Source organism: Sceloporus occidentalis, unplaced genomic scaffold (assembly GCF_023333645.1).
Source record: "Sceloporus occidentalis isolate IW3139 unplaced genomic scaffold, rSceOcc1.0.p SCAF_3, whole genome shotgun sequence".
In the NCBI taxonomy this organism is placed as follows: Eukaryota; Metazoa; Chordata; class Lepidosauria; order Squamata; family Phrynosomatidae; genus Sceloporus; species Sceloporus occidentalis.
This window is the reverse complement of record NW_028316983.1, coordinates 59,058,999-59,072,948: the sequence shown is the minus strand read 5'-3', so window position 1 is coordinate 59,072,948 and position 13,950 is coordinate 59,058,999. Positions and strand designations below refer to the sequence as shown.

General features: G+C 40.8%; 1 protein-coding gene across 2 annotated transcripts in view; it reads right to left on the bottom strand.

Moving 5' to 3' along the window:
* Positions 1–13,950, bottom strand: part of PLEKHA6 (pleckstrin homology domain containing A6) — a 269,710-nt gene that overhangs the window by 179,855 nt on the left and 75,905 nt on the right. The window contains exon 1 of one of the 2 annotated variants that reach the window (XM_089514583.1): positions 8,195–8,251. The exons of the other annotated variant lie outside the window; for it this stretch is intronic. The gene's annotated coding sequence lies outside the window, so the exon portion shown is untranslated. Of the gene's footprint in view, positions 1–8,194; positions 8,252–13,950 lie in introns of those variants that run through there. 2 annotated transcript variants of the gene reach the window in all.

The window sequence follows — 13,950 nt, the reverse complement described above, 5'->3', positions numbered from 1 at the left end:
TTTTTACAAATAAAAATAAAGAAACCTGGAATAGAAACTGTATGAGGATTCTCTAGGATGAACTGGCAATATACCTGGGGGATTCTGAGACATATCATTGTTTTTTGAAGCCACACCACAAGTTGTGCAAAAGCCCAGGCATATCTACTGGCTGGGATAGCCATTGCCCATGGTCAAGAAGAAGAAGACAGGAAGGAGGAGAGAGAGGAAACAGAAAAGAAGAAAGGTTGCTCCCTAAAGGGCAAAACAGGGAAGAGATTTGCATAAGGTTTCCTTAAGCTATGCCAGGGGTAGGCAACCTGCAGCCCGCGGGCCAGATGCGGCCCAGCGAGGCCTTGGGACCAGCCCCAGCCCGGTCCTGCCGCCGATTGCTGCCGGGGCCTTTGGGGGGCAATTGTCTATAAAAGCCTCAGAAACATGCATTTATATTAACATTTCTTAAAAAATCAGCAAATTTTTTCGCGTGTCCTCCATTTTTTTAAAAAAAGTATCTTCCATTTGAAAATTTTGTCCTACATTTGTCCTGGTTTATTTATATATTTATTTTTTAAAAAAATTATTTAATTATTTATTTTTTGGCTTCGGCCCCCCAGTTGTCTGAGGGACAGCAACCCGGCCCCCGGCTCAAAAAGATTGCCTACCCCTGAGCTATGCCATGCAATTTGTATAGATGCAACTTTAGACATTATTAGTAAAATTTGAGTAGATGACTATGTGCCTCATCTGGTATGAAGCATTGGTAGGCAATTGCGAGCTTTGATTGGACAACTTTTCAAATGCAAGATGACTTCAAAGAAGTCCTGACATCTATTCAAAGAGTAGACTGCCCCTGTAAAACCACCCTAGTGCTGGTGCTATTCCTGCCATCTTAAATGATACCTTCCCTATTCAGCCAGTTCTACAAAGACAAGAGGATAACAACCCATCCAAGTAATGGTAAGCAAGTGAGATTGGTTGAGTTAAATTTCTTTGACCATACTGTGGTGTAGCCAGAAATGACTGGAAGTTATTTCCAGTTGTGACTTAACAGGCTGAGAGACTAAGACAGTGTTGTGGTGTGTCTCTTGCCAAACCATCATTCCAGAAGAGACATTTTTATCTTGATTTGTGTGTGTGTGTGGGGGGGGGTGTCTTGGGGCCTTGGATTTAGATGAAGCTCAGTGGGCTACAGAAAAGGCCATGAGAAGTCACACACATACTGTGGACTACATTTGCCAATGTCAGGTAGAAACTGTGAGACAGCTTTGATCCTGATATTTGCTCAGTAATAAGACATATCAACCATGTTGCAATAATCAGTGAACTGGCACTGACTGACTGCAATTACAGACAAGGAAGCAAATTATGGGTAGCCATAAAGGATTAGTCAGATACTATAGCACAAAAACATCATATCCGGTCTCTGATGATGATGACAGCTAGAAAAGCAAGAACCAGTGTGAAGCCAATCCCTGCAATCTAAAGGGTTCCTGATCAAGACTGCTATTGCTGGGCAAGTGATATGGAAACCTTATCCTTTTTACTGTGCCAGTAAGCAATAAATACATTCAGAGCTATGATTGTCAGTAGTGAAGAACTAAACAGACATACTGAAATAGTTTTAACCTGGCCTGCAAAAGCAGTCACCTTATCTGAGAGAAAGGGGGAGGTTTTCCAGAAAGGAAATGTTTAATTAAAATAAAAGACATCATTCCAATGATGCAAACTTATTAAAAAGGGGGGGGGGGGTTTGTTTGGGTAAATGAACATGGATCAAAGTCCAAACTGTAGAACAGACACCACTTAACAGTTTTTCAAATGCCAAGATAACTGATGACTCAGATTTTTTTTCTTTTTTTAAAGCATAAACCTGTTCCCTTAGAATAAGTAGGCATACATTAAATTGTGAAATTAATTGCATTTTCACTCATTTTTTTTCAGTTTTCTAAAACACATGTTCCATTTGCAAAGAGCAACCCATGCCAAATTTCCTATTCTGGCCAATGATATCCATTGCTCCTTGTTCTTTTGGGAGTAAGTACTACTGGATTTACTTTCAACACAAGTTGCAATGATTTTAGCTTTTACTCAAAAGTGGAAAACGTGTATTTCTTAAGACAGCTTACATACTCAGTTTCAAAAAGCAGACCAGAAATCTTGGCTGCATGGATATAACACTCTCCACATTGATTTACTTCTAAACTGGAACAAAGGGCACAGTATAATTAAAAAGCAAGTATTTTTCAGTTTGCTCTCCCCCCACCCTCCAGCCAACCATTGTTTGTGTTTTATGTTGCACCCCTGTGCTGATTTCAATAGGTGCTTGGTTTTAATAGATACTAGCAGTCAACAGTGGTAGTAGTACATTTCCTGACTCGTGATTTATTGGTGCCAAGCATCAGGACACTAGATACTCAGAAAGCTTCCGTTCTGAATGCTCTCTCAGTGTCACTGTAGCCAAGAATTGCAACTGGCTTTCAGCATCTTACGGTTCAAAAATAATCCCCATCATAAAATGGTATTAGCATAATATAAGAAAAACAAAGACAAAAGCACAATAATATTTGGAGGGAACAGGAAGGTAATCACATGCATACCAAGTATACATGCATACATTGTTCTTCAAGAAACTTTATATCCTTGGACCAATGAAAAAGTTCTCTAAAAGGTTCAGAAATAGTCTCCAGAAGGCTTTTAGATAACCTCAAAGCACTCCATAAAGTGTCAATTTGTTCTAAGAAAGCTATTACCGAAATACAGGTCTTGGGTTTTCCCCCTCTCGTTGACCAACAGGACCATGGCCATGACCCAATGAGATTTATCACTTGTAGCAGACAACCCCCCTCCCCCATGAAGCCCCTTGTATACCCCCCCCCCCAAAAAAAAAACCTGCACTGGAGGTCTGAGAACCTCTCTGGAGGCAGTTTTCAAGTGATGCCAAGGGCTTTTGGGGAAGGCATTGGGCAAAAAAGTTCCATTGTGCTAGCACTGCAGTTTGTGCATCACATTCAATTTTCAGATTTTTCAGTTTAGATTTTTATTCTAAATTTAATTTAGATTTTTAAATCTCCTTTGCTTTTTAAATCTCTGGCTCATGCTCTGGTTCTATAAACTGGAATGTGCAGGGGGGTATGCATGTCAAAGGCATACATCTGTGTGAAGAATAAGGGAGAAAATAACCTGTATTAATAACATTATGTTTGTGACCCATTACAACTATAGCAATATCCACACCAAATGATATCAATGGCTTTTTTCTTCTCTTCTCTCTCCCTCTTTTTGCAACTTTGATATGAGCTATGGGTTGACCTAATTGACACTTCCCACACCAATGTCCTAACTGGAACACAAACTGAATGTTGTGATGCATTAAAAAATACACACAAAAAGTGTACATTAGTGAAAATGGCATACAAAATGGTATATAAAAAGGATGCATTTATGGAAAGTGCTTGCAAAATTAGGTATATTAGGGGAAATGGAACATATATGAATAAACCAATGTACAAATGGAGAGAAAAAACCTGTGCTTGAAAAAAATGTGAATGCTTTACAAAAAGAATCAGACAGATCCATCCATCTCTATGCAAGACGGGCTTTTGAACTTTGCTGTGTATTTCCTTAGCAGCGTGACCACTACCATTTTAAAACAGCAGTTATACACAGTGGATGACCAATTCCAGTCCATTCAGCTATAAATGAGGGCCAGATGTGGGGGGGGGGGGGGGGTTGAAAGTCAAAGGCGCTTGTCACCACATACTGTCAGATGAAGACTATAGGACTACAGATCTGGCTTTATAGGTTACATAGATGTTATATAAAAATACAATTTAAGGTGAGTACATTGAAATGGTATCTAATGAAAACAACATATCAAGTCTTCTAGCTTTCAGTTAATAGAGTTGCCCATAGAACAACATCACAGGGCAGTTGTTAAGCCTGTTAATCTTTCCTTCAGTTTCTTTATATACTATCCATTGGATTGAGATACCCCAGATCTTGAAGGTCATTAAACAGACAAAATGGCCCTTGCCATTTAACTGTGTCTATGTTCTCCTCCCATACTATTAAATCAGCTGCTGTCACACTGCAAAATGAATGCAGTTTGACACCTCTTTAACTGTCATGGCTCCATCCTATGGAAGCTTGTGATTTGTAGTTTGTTGTGGCACCAGAGTTTCCTGACAGAGTAGACTAAATATCTCACAAAACTACAGATCCCAGAATTCCATAGCATTGAGCCATGGTAGTTAAAGCGGTGTTAAACTGCATTAATTCTGCAGTACAGATGCAGCCTGAGTCGGGGAGGCACTTCCTTTCTCCTGTAGTCTTCAGAGAATGGGAACTGAAACTGGAGAGCCAGTTTGGGAAGGGATATGTTCTACAGAATTCAATCAGGGCTATTGTGAATCAAACGTGTGTCTGTGTGTGCGCGCGCGCACACACCACAATGTAACCATTTTCCCTTTTCAAAATACTGCATGTATCATTATTGCATCTCCCTGTTTCCATGTATGTAACACTCTCCAGGACTTCTAGGTCTAATGGGGACAAATGTCTGGTACTCAAAATAACTAATCTGAAGTTGTATAGATCTACAGAATAGCAAACAATTTGTACATCACAATGTGGAGAAGGTCATTGTAGCAATAGCATCTATGTGGCCTCCACTTTCCTGAGCTTTCCAATGTCTGTTACAAGAAAATAAATCACTTTGTTTTATATTAAATGTAGAAGGAACTAATGGAGTGTGGACAAATGAGTCAAATGTGACATCCATCCAGTCTAAATAAAATAAATAAATAAATTTTTTATTTCTATCCCGCTTTTTGCCAGGCAATCAAAGCGGCGTACAACAGGTTAAAATACATCCATATATACACAATGCCCCCCTTAAAACAAGATTAAACAATGTAAGATTAAAAACTACATATTAAAAGTGACTAAGCTAAATAAAAATCATCACAGAGTTCACTGGATGGGAAGTCTTATTTGTGGCCGAGCGTTTTATTCCGGGAAGGCTTGCCGGAAGAGATCTGTCTTAATGGCCTTTTTAAAGCTCTCTAGGAGCATGTCCTGTAAAGGTTTTAAAATTTCAGCTTCAAATATGTTTTTGCAGCTCAAAAAAGCAATTTTACACACACACCTTTTTTTAATGTTACAGGTGTTCTAAATTACTACAAGGCACCTCATTATCAAACTACTAAAATGTCCAAATTCAGTACGTACATATTAACCACGTTGATCTCAACTAAGGCAGACAGTGCTAAGGCACCCAAATATATGTTCATGTAGCAGCTGAGGAATTAGCCCTGTTCCAGACAGGCGTAAAGTACGCATCCAGTACGTACTAGGGTTATGAAGGGGTGTCACTTCCTGATGCCCCTAACCCTAGTACATACTGGATACGTACAAAATGGCTTCCACACAGGCGCTGCCATCTTGACATAGCGGACATATAGCGTCCGCACGCGTGCCCCAGATGTGACGCTGCGAGTGCATGACTAGCGCCTCGCGGTGCCACTTCCAGGGTGCAAAAAGAAGCGCCATTTTCGAGCTTCTTTTTGCCACGTCCAGGAACCACACGGTTTGGCCACTGCGGTTCCTGGATTTGGCAACTGGCAGCGCCGGCAGACCGCCGCTTTTAAGTGGTCTGTAACGCGCCTAAGATACATGTTTTTTTTAAAGTACACATCTGCATTAGAAGCATGTTAAAGAGAACAGAAGTTGCACCATTAACTAGGTACACATGGGTTATATGCTATGTTATAACGTTGAACAGACACGTGCCAGTGAGTTTTAATTCATGCATTTTGTCTTAACCATACCTGTATCCTTTATGAATGTGGAGAAGTCATAAATTTCTCCTTGTCCATGAAGCGTGCGTTTCAAGTCCACATGTTATTTTTTTTAAAAAAAAAATTAAAAGTAGTCAGGTATATAACATTTCTCCCCTCACAAAAGATCCCACCACCACCACAGTGAAGCTCTTCAAAGAGGGACCACTTCCGTTTTTTTCTGGAGTTAGTGACTGATTTTGTTTACTAAGCAGGAATGAAATAAATGTTATTATGCTCAGAGGCTTTCCTCTCTTGTGATGCCCAGTTACAGGCCAGTTATCCTCCTGTACTGGATATTTAGCCTGCCTAACTACCCTAAAAGCACCTGATCCCATCTGATCATGGAAGCTAAGCAGGAACAGCCCTGGTTAGTATTGGGATGGAAGACCACCAACAAATACCAGATATTTGGAAGAAACTGGCAAAACCACTTCTGAATATTCATTGCCAAAGAAACCGTATTAAATTCATGGGGTCTCCATAAGACGACAGGCAATTTGAAGGCATGTGCTGACACGCGCATATGCACACACACGCACGCACACAGTAGCCAGCAATATAAAATTGCATTTATGATGTTTATTTGTCCATCATATTTATTGGCTACCTCTCCACCAAGTATTTAAGGCAACAAACAGAGCTAATAATCACAATTAAAGCAATTCAAACAATTCAAACAATATAAAAACAAAAATGTGGCAACAAAAGAAAATGGCTGGGACACAATCCAACCAACGCCAAGCTCTTTTTAATCATATTAATTAAGCAAGTGCTGAACAGTACAATCCCATTTATGAAAACTCAAAAGCACAGTCTAGTAAACTCAAAGTGACTTCATCTCAAGAAACTGCATAGGGAACAGCAGCCTAAATGGCTTCCACGGGGGTCAATGATAGTTCAGTTTGCTTAGCTTTTGATAGACTGCCCATTTTCCAAATTTGTTTTTTCTAAAAAAAACCCATCACAAATCCAAAAGGACTAAAAACCAATAATAAAGGCTGCAACCCTGTGGATGCGTACTTGAGAATAAGCCACATCTTCCTGCAATGGGACAGAGTCCTTTAGCACCAAATCTTAAATTAGACAAAATGTATAACCAGAATCAATGTGTATATAGCTGCTCATAGAGGGAATAATGATTTACATTTGAGATGAGAACTAGGCACATCACATCAAAAGTATGTAACATGATGAAGGGCTTATTAAACAGTATGGCACTGAGGACACCTCCAGCAATGCTGGCTGAAGGGTTCAGGTTGCTGAAGTCCACACAGATAACTTTTTCAAACTCTGTTGCTTTCTAATCAAGATGGTGCTGGCCCAGCCAGTTAGGTATCACTGTAGGTAAGCTACCATGTTCAATACAAGATCATTCCAATTAATAATTGTTACCAAATAGGTATTTTGCTGGAGAGTATGAAACTTCAAAACACTGGAAGCATTGGACAGCAAGGTCTATTTGTTGATCCAGCAACTCCATCTCACAACAAGCCATTGAATACTTCAGAATAGAGCATATCCATCCTTTAAGCAGGCTTCTTAACCATTCATGTTTGCCTGTTGCTAACCAGGGTTGACCTTCCATCATCCCTGTCCACTGCCCCATACTGGCTGTGGCTGATGGAACTAGATTCCTGCAATATATGCTGAGCAGGTTGGGAAAGACCGCTCTAGACAAATGCATCCATGTAGTAACAAACAGGACGAATGTTTATGTTGCCACAGATTCCTTTAAAAAGGAATGTTGCCTTTCATGTTTCTTAGCCCTACATAGTGCAGCTCCATCTCCCCAAATCCTTTTAAAGTTGCACATATCAGTGTTAGTGGAGATCATGCAACATATGCTTCTCATTGCATGGGGGGGGGGGGGGGGATACTTAGACTCAGGTGCCTGACACTGCGAAAACCAAAGTATATAGTCATACAACTTGAATCAAGTTATCATTGAAAAACATCTAAAGCATGAAAGAAGTGCAAAACTACAGTGTCATTCATTTCCAGATTACACCATCTATCTTGCATATAAATCCCACTTTTGAGTATCCTCAGTTGTTTTGTAATTTCAGAGTTTGAACCCTTTCCTCATTAACAGTGAATGTTCTGGGCCAGTTTTGAGTATGAGTATGTGTGTTTTATTACACAGACATTAAATCACATTCCAATTGTGGCCCTTACTCCATAAGGACCTTATCCCTACAGTGTCACATGCATGCCATTTCCCCTCCACATTTAACCTAACATTACCACTCAAAACAGTACATATTAGCTGAAAGCACACCGACATTACCTATTCTGAAACACCCTCCAAATATCAACTGTTTGGTGGGGTCAGAAGGAAGGCGAGTGCAACTCTCCAAGTGAACACCTGGATTTACCTTCAAGTAAGAAGTGACAGCATCCTTCATTGCCCAGGCATCAGGCGAATAGAGAAGGAGGGGAAATCCTGCCTGTAAGGCTGGCTCCAATGCAGAGGCTGGGGAAAGACAGCTGCAGCTGGGGCTAAATGTGCTGTCTCAATGAAGAAATGAAGAAGAAAAGAAGGAAAAAGAGAAGCAGCAACAGCTTCTTTCTTCAGGACGGCAGATCCGTCAGCAAAAAGGCAGAGTAACATCCACAGGCTGGAAGGAACTGGAAGAGTGATAAGCTCAGTCTGAAATCTGAAACTGCAGGTTGGGCCAGTCATATATAAACACACACACACACACACCCATTCACTCTCTTCTCTCACATACCACTCCTCTGTGCTTCCTCAGTAATAGGAGGCAGCCCTCTAGCTGTTTTATGGAAAACTAGAGAATCTGCATAATATTGAGCACAGGAAAAAGAGAGACAGGGACCTGTCAAAAACCAGCCCACATGGGCTTTTCATCAACATGCAGTCTGTAATGAAAGCGGATTAAATGCTCAAGCAAGGTACATAAATCTGACATAATTTGTCTTCCCACTTTGGAGTTATTTTTAGGATATTCTTGCATTGTTCAATGTGAACTGTTATTTCAGGGAGTGTAAAAATGAAAAATGAGGAAAGAAAAATCCACAGAGAGGCTCTTCATTCAGCATGATTGAAGCAATTTACTAAGAGGTGGGACTAGGTCTGCTATCTAAATCATGACTCAAAGTAGTTGATTTATTGACATGTTACATTTCCAGGTAATTTCAAGATGAGAGCCAGCATGGTGTAGTGCTATTGGACTATGGCTCTGGAGACCAGGGTTCAAATCCCCACTCGGCCATGAAACCCACTGAATGACATTGGGCAAGTCACATACTCTCAACCTCAGGGGATGGCAATGGTAAGCTCCTCCCCCCGAAGAAACCTGCCAAGAAAACCATGTGCTAGGTTTGCCTTAGAGTTGCCATAGGTTGGAAATGGCTTGAAGGCATACAACAACAACAACAACAACTGCAAGGCTTGAGAATACTCCACTCAACTTAGGCCTGTTACAGACTGCCAAAATAAAGCTGCTTCGGGTCTCTTTGGAGGTATGCTGTTTAAATGATGCATGGGTCCTACGAGTCCGGAGGTCGCGCCAAAGCCACACTCCATTCCTAAGCACTGGAGTGCAGCTTTGGTGCAGCTTCCGGATTCTTAGGATGCATGCATCATTTAAACAGCATACCTCCAAAGAGACCCAAAGCAGCTTTATTTTGGCAGTCTGTAACAGGCCTTAGTTTAGTGGTACCTTTTTTAAGACTAGTATTTTGATTTTTCAGAAGAGGTTGATGACTTCAGTTGCAATGTGATCCTATACATATACTATTAGGATGTGTTATTCTAATCAGAAGTAAGTCTCATTGAGTGCAATTGTGTTATAACAGTACATATGGGATTGCAGTCCTACACTGAAATGCTATGCATGTTTATTCTGAAGTTGATCCTGTTCTATTCACTCTTATCTGATCAATAGTAGTTTGCTTAATTTACTGAGCAATTAAATCACTGAATGTGCCTTTGTGACTCAACCCATTCATAAATTACAAAATTATGAAATCATTATATATACATATTCATATACATCTCCTCTTATGTTCTGAAGAGGTAAAAATGGGACATAGAGAAAAAGGACCACTGATCACTAGGTCAGCTGCTGATCATACAGTAGTGGTAAAGTGCCTCATCAATCTACAAATTCCAAGATTCCATAGGATATTGCCACAGTAGTTAAAAGTTTAATCTTATCACTATAATTGTGTGGTGTGAAAGGACCCAAAATCTTTCTTTGAATCTAGTTGATCCAAAGCTAGATCCACACTGCCTCTGGAATGCAATGTTTCAGAGCGTTACTCCTGCTGTTAATGGAAGGGGAAAACCTACAGGTAGCTTTCTGTTTGCTATGTTTCTGCAAATACAAGTGGGCAGTCAGGACAGCTTTCATCATCATTGGAATTCCTCCCCTTTGACAGAGATAAATCTCTCCCTAAATCCCAGTCTCTACCTGCTTTACATAATTCCGTCAAGGATTTTTTAAAAAGGATAGAAGCTGATTAATATGGATGGATTATTGACAGTTTGACTGGCCAGACCAAGACATTCTTCTGCTGGTGGCATTGAACAAAGTAGTGCCCACCTCCCATTCCATGGACAAAAATTGACTGGATTCTTTCCTCAGCACTCTTGATGGTGGAGTGCTCTCCATCATACCTGGCAGAAAGCTAGGTTAGGGGAAAGGCATAGTGGTTGTCTGGCACACAGCAATTCCTCCAGTGCCTCTCACACCATCTGCTATCCAAGGTGACTGGCTTACTTTGCTTAATGGTAAGGCCAGCACCCGCTTTGCCAGATCTACTTTTAGATGCTGCTTAAAACAGTTGATAAATTTAGGTTTCACAGAATAGTTGCATGTGATAAACATTGCACATTCCTGTTGTAACTGTTACAGCCCTCCCCCAAACCTTCAAAGATGTGGGCATAAGTTCCTGAAGCTGCAACAAGGAGACATTCCTTGTTGAATCATAAGGGTAGACGGATCTCCCATCCCAAGAACAGGAAGAGTAGTCCCTGTCAGCCCAGTTTACCTCATCTAGCTTACAGTTGCATTTTTAAATGTTTGCTTGGTTTAGCTGTATGTGCTCTCTCTCTGTTTATATTGTGACTGTAACTTGTACCTTGTTGCTTAACAAACTTGATTGATCACTTACAGTTGAAAGGTTTATTTCTGTCCTGCTTTCAGTCTTTCTACATTGGTCATGTTACATGACCAGGTCCTTCAAAGGACTAAGAAAATGCTCTCTGTGTAAAGTCATGACTTAAGGGGAAGAGAACAGTAAAGGTCAAAATAAAAGCCTGCTCATGATAAAGGCAGATATGTCATAGAAGAAGACAGTCCATGCCTTTTCATAAATGCTATTGAATGCTACACCAGCAAGCCTTTGCACCAGTGGCATCACCAGAGGGTGTGTACCAGACCAGGTGATACCATCAGAGGGAGTGACACCAGGAGCAGTGAGGTGTCCCAAGGTCCCTCCCCCCAAAAAGAAAGGCGGGGACTCTTCTTTATGTGCGGCTCCCATGGAGGTGGTAAAGCCATAGGCCATACTTTCTGTTTCCCCATCCCACAGCCTCCCCCTAACCATCTTTTGCTCCTTTCTACCATTGTCCTTGAGGGGGAATTGTTTGCTCCGGCCTCTTTCCTTGATGATAGTAATCTTTTGTCATTAAAAAAAAAACCTGTTCTTGCTCAGGGGGGCATCCTCTCTTTGCTATCTCATCTGGGGAGGGGATGGTAGTGGCAAGACACTGGGCTCCCCAGGATTCTTCTCCGTCTGCATTTTCATCCAAGGAGGTCAATGGGGGGCGACATCATGAGTCATCACACTGGGTGACACCAACCCTAGTTGCTTTGTATAGGCATCTCCTTTTAGATCCTAGGCTTACAGCAGAAAGATCTTCCATTGCTTTGCTGCTTTCACACAAGAAAACCACCAGGGTTTATGTCTGTTAAATGCAGCCAATTCCTCTTCATCTAGTATGATGGCAGATGCATTAACATAAAACATTGATGTATCTAAATGGATGCCAGGTTTTCTCCAGTACAGGCAGCTGTAAATAAGGAGTAGACCTAGGAGCAATATTTAGAACATCACCATTTCTCCCCACAAGGCATTAGTTGAAAAGCTCTCAAGCTTATGTTGGACATGGATTAGCACAACGTGTGCATGAGCAAGTAATTCTTTATATATTAAAAAATGCCCTAGGTGTTGTAGGCTATATTTCAGAGGAAGAAACTGGAAAAAACATCTCTGAGTATTCCTTGCATTAAAAACTCTACAAAATTCATAGGGTCACCATAAATTAAGAGGATATTTAAAGGCACACCTAGGTGATAATATTTACTTTTTTCTCAGACACTTCACATGCTCTCACCCGTGTGCTGTGGCAGCAAAGCAAGAGCATGAGAAATAGTTATGATGTCACAGTTGAATCCTGCAAGCCCTCTGTTTGCAAGATTCTGTATTAAATATATTTATTTAGGTAAATATATTCTTCAAGGAGCTCAAGACAGCTCCTTCTTTTTTATTTTATCTTTACAGTATAACAGGATGCAAGTTAATCTCATGTAGGGAAACACATTTAAGTAAACTTCATAACTGAGTAGGGTTGAAATTGAGTAAACTCAGGTCAGGTCTACCATTAGGCCAGGGGCAGACAAATTCATTGGATCCATAGACCCTCCATGGAACCACATGGACCACCCAAAATGCCAAAATGAAGGGGGAAAAGTGAAAAAAATAGAACTGACAGGGTCCACTTCTGGTTTTGAAAAGAATGCATTTTTGTTAATGTTATACAGTATGGAAAAGCCACTGGTAGAGGCTGAAAAACCAGCCTTGAGGGCCACCTGTGACCCCAAGGCTGTACTTTGCCCATCCCTACCTTAGGTAAATGAAAGAGACAATCTCAGGAAACAAATTTCAGGGAATAAAAGTGGCAATGATCTGGCCATTTCTTTTGAGCCACTGTACCAGTACTCCATGAACCTTCCCCAATGTTGGAGGGCAAAATCCTGTGTATCGCATATCCTGCCCTGTGCCCCCTAAGAGCATCTGCCCCCCCCTACTAACTTTTTTTCTTCAATTGCCAAATTACTAATACTGCATTTCAGTTGAGCTTTTAGAAATACACTTTCAGCTTCCAAAGAAAAGGGACAAAGTTACGAAAGGAATGTGACACAGCAAATGGAAGAGTTCAAGGTGTGAATAAGTTTCATTGTTGCACTCTTTGCAATGCTAGCACTGAAGGAAGGGAAGTGAAAAAAAGTCATTTGTGGGTGCAAAATTCTTGTTTGGGGAAGCAATGCCCTAATTTTACCCCTTAGGGGATTGCATTTAGAAATCTCCTCCCAGTAGGTACATCCCTGATGTTGGCCCTGCACACCACTGAAGTAAAATTCAACTGCCCCAAGCAGAATCTATATATGAAATGAATGTGCATCTCTTTTGTTTTTCATCTGAGTCAGGAAAATACCTTGGGGCTGCCCTGGGTGCAGTATCTCCCACAGTACAGCACATCAGCTCTCAGCACAGCCCTACAGGCAACCCTCAAATCACTTTGTACACAAAGATACAAAACAGAATCCCCCCTCCCATTTGTTACATGATAATCAAAGGGCATAATTCATATCCTTCATGTTCCCATTATTCAGGATGAGTGCATAGAATGAGATATTCAACTACAGAAAATCAAAGCCAGCTGGCGCATGCACCATACTGTGTCGTTTTAAATAGGACTTGCTTTCAAAGTTCTGCTAAAATTATTTGACATTTATTTTCAGCCAAACAGCAAGCATGCCTCCTCTATGGGTTTACATTCAGAAATCAGATGGAGTTTACCCACAATCTGGCCATTGTAAAAGACAAATTGATTCCTCTGAAAGCTTTTGAGAAAGCCTCGTTGCTGGAGGAAACAATCCTTTCATGGTGGCAGAGAAATTAAACTAGATGACCTGGAAAGACCATTTCCAGGGTTTATTTTTAACAAGCAAAAATCCAGCTCCTTTTTCTGTCACAGAAAGATTTGTGCACTGTCCAGTTGATCTTCACCATGCAGAAATGTGAAAAACTAGATCAGAGTTTCTCAACAGTGATTATTCTGTACATTTCTCACCTATAAAGCATCTGACCAGAGATCCCA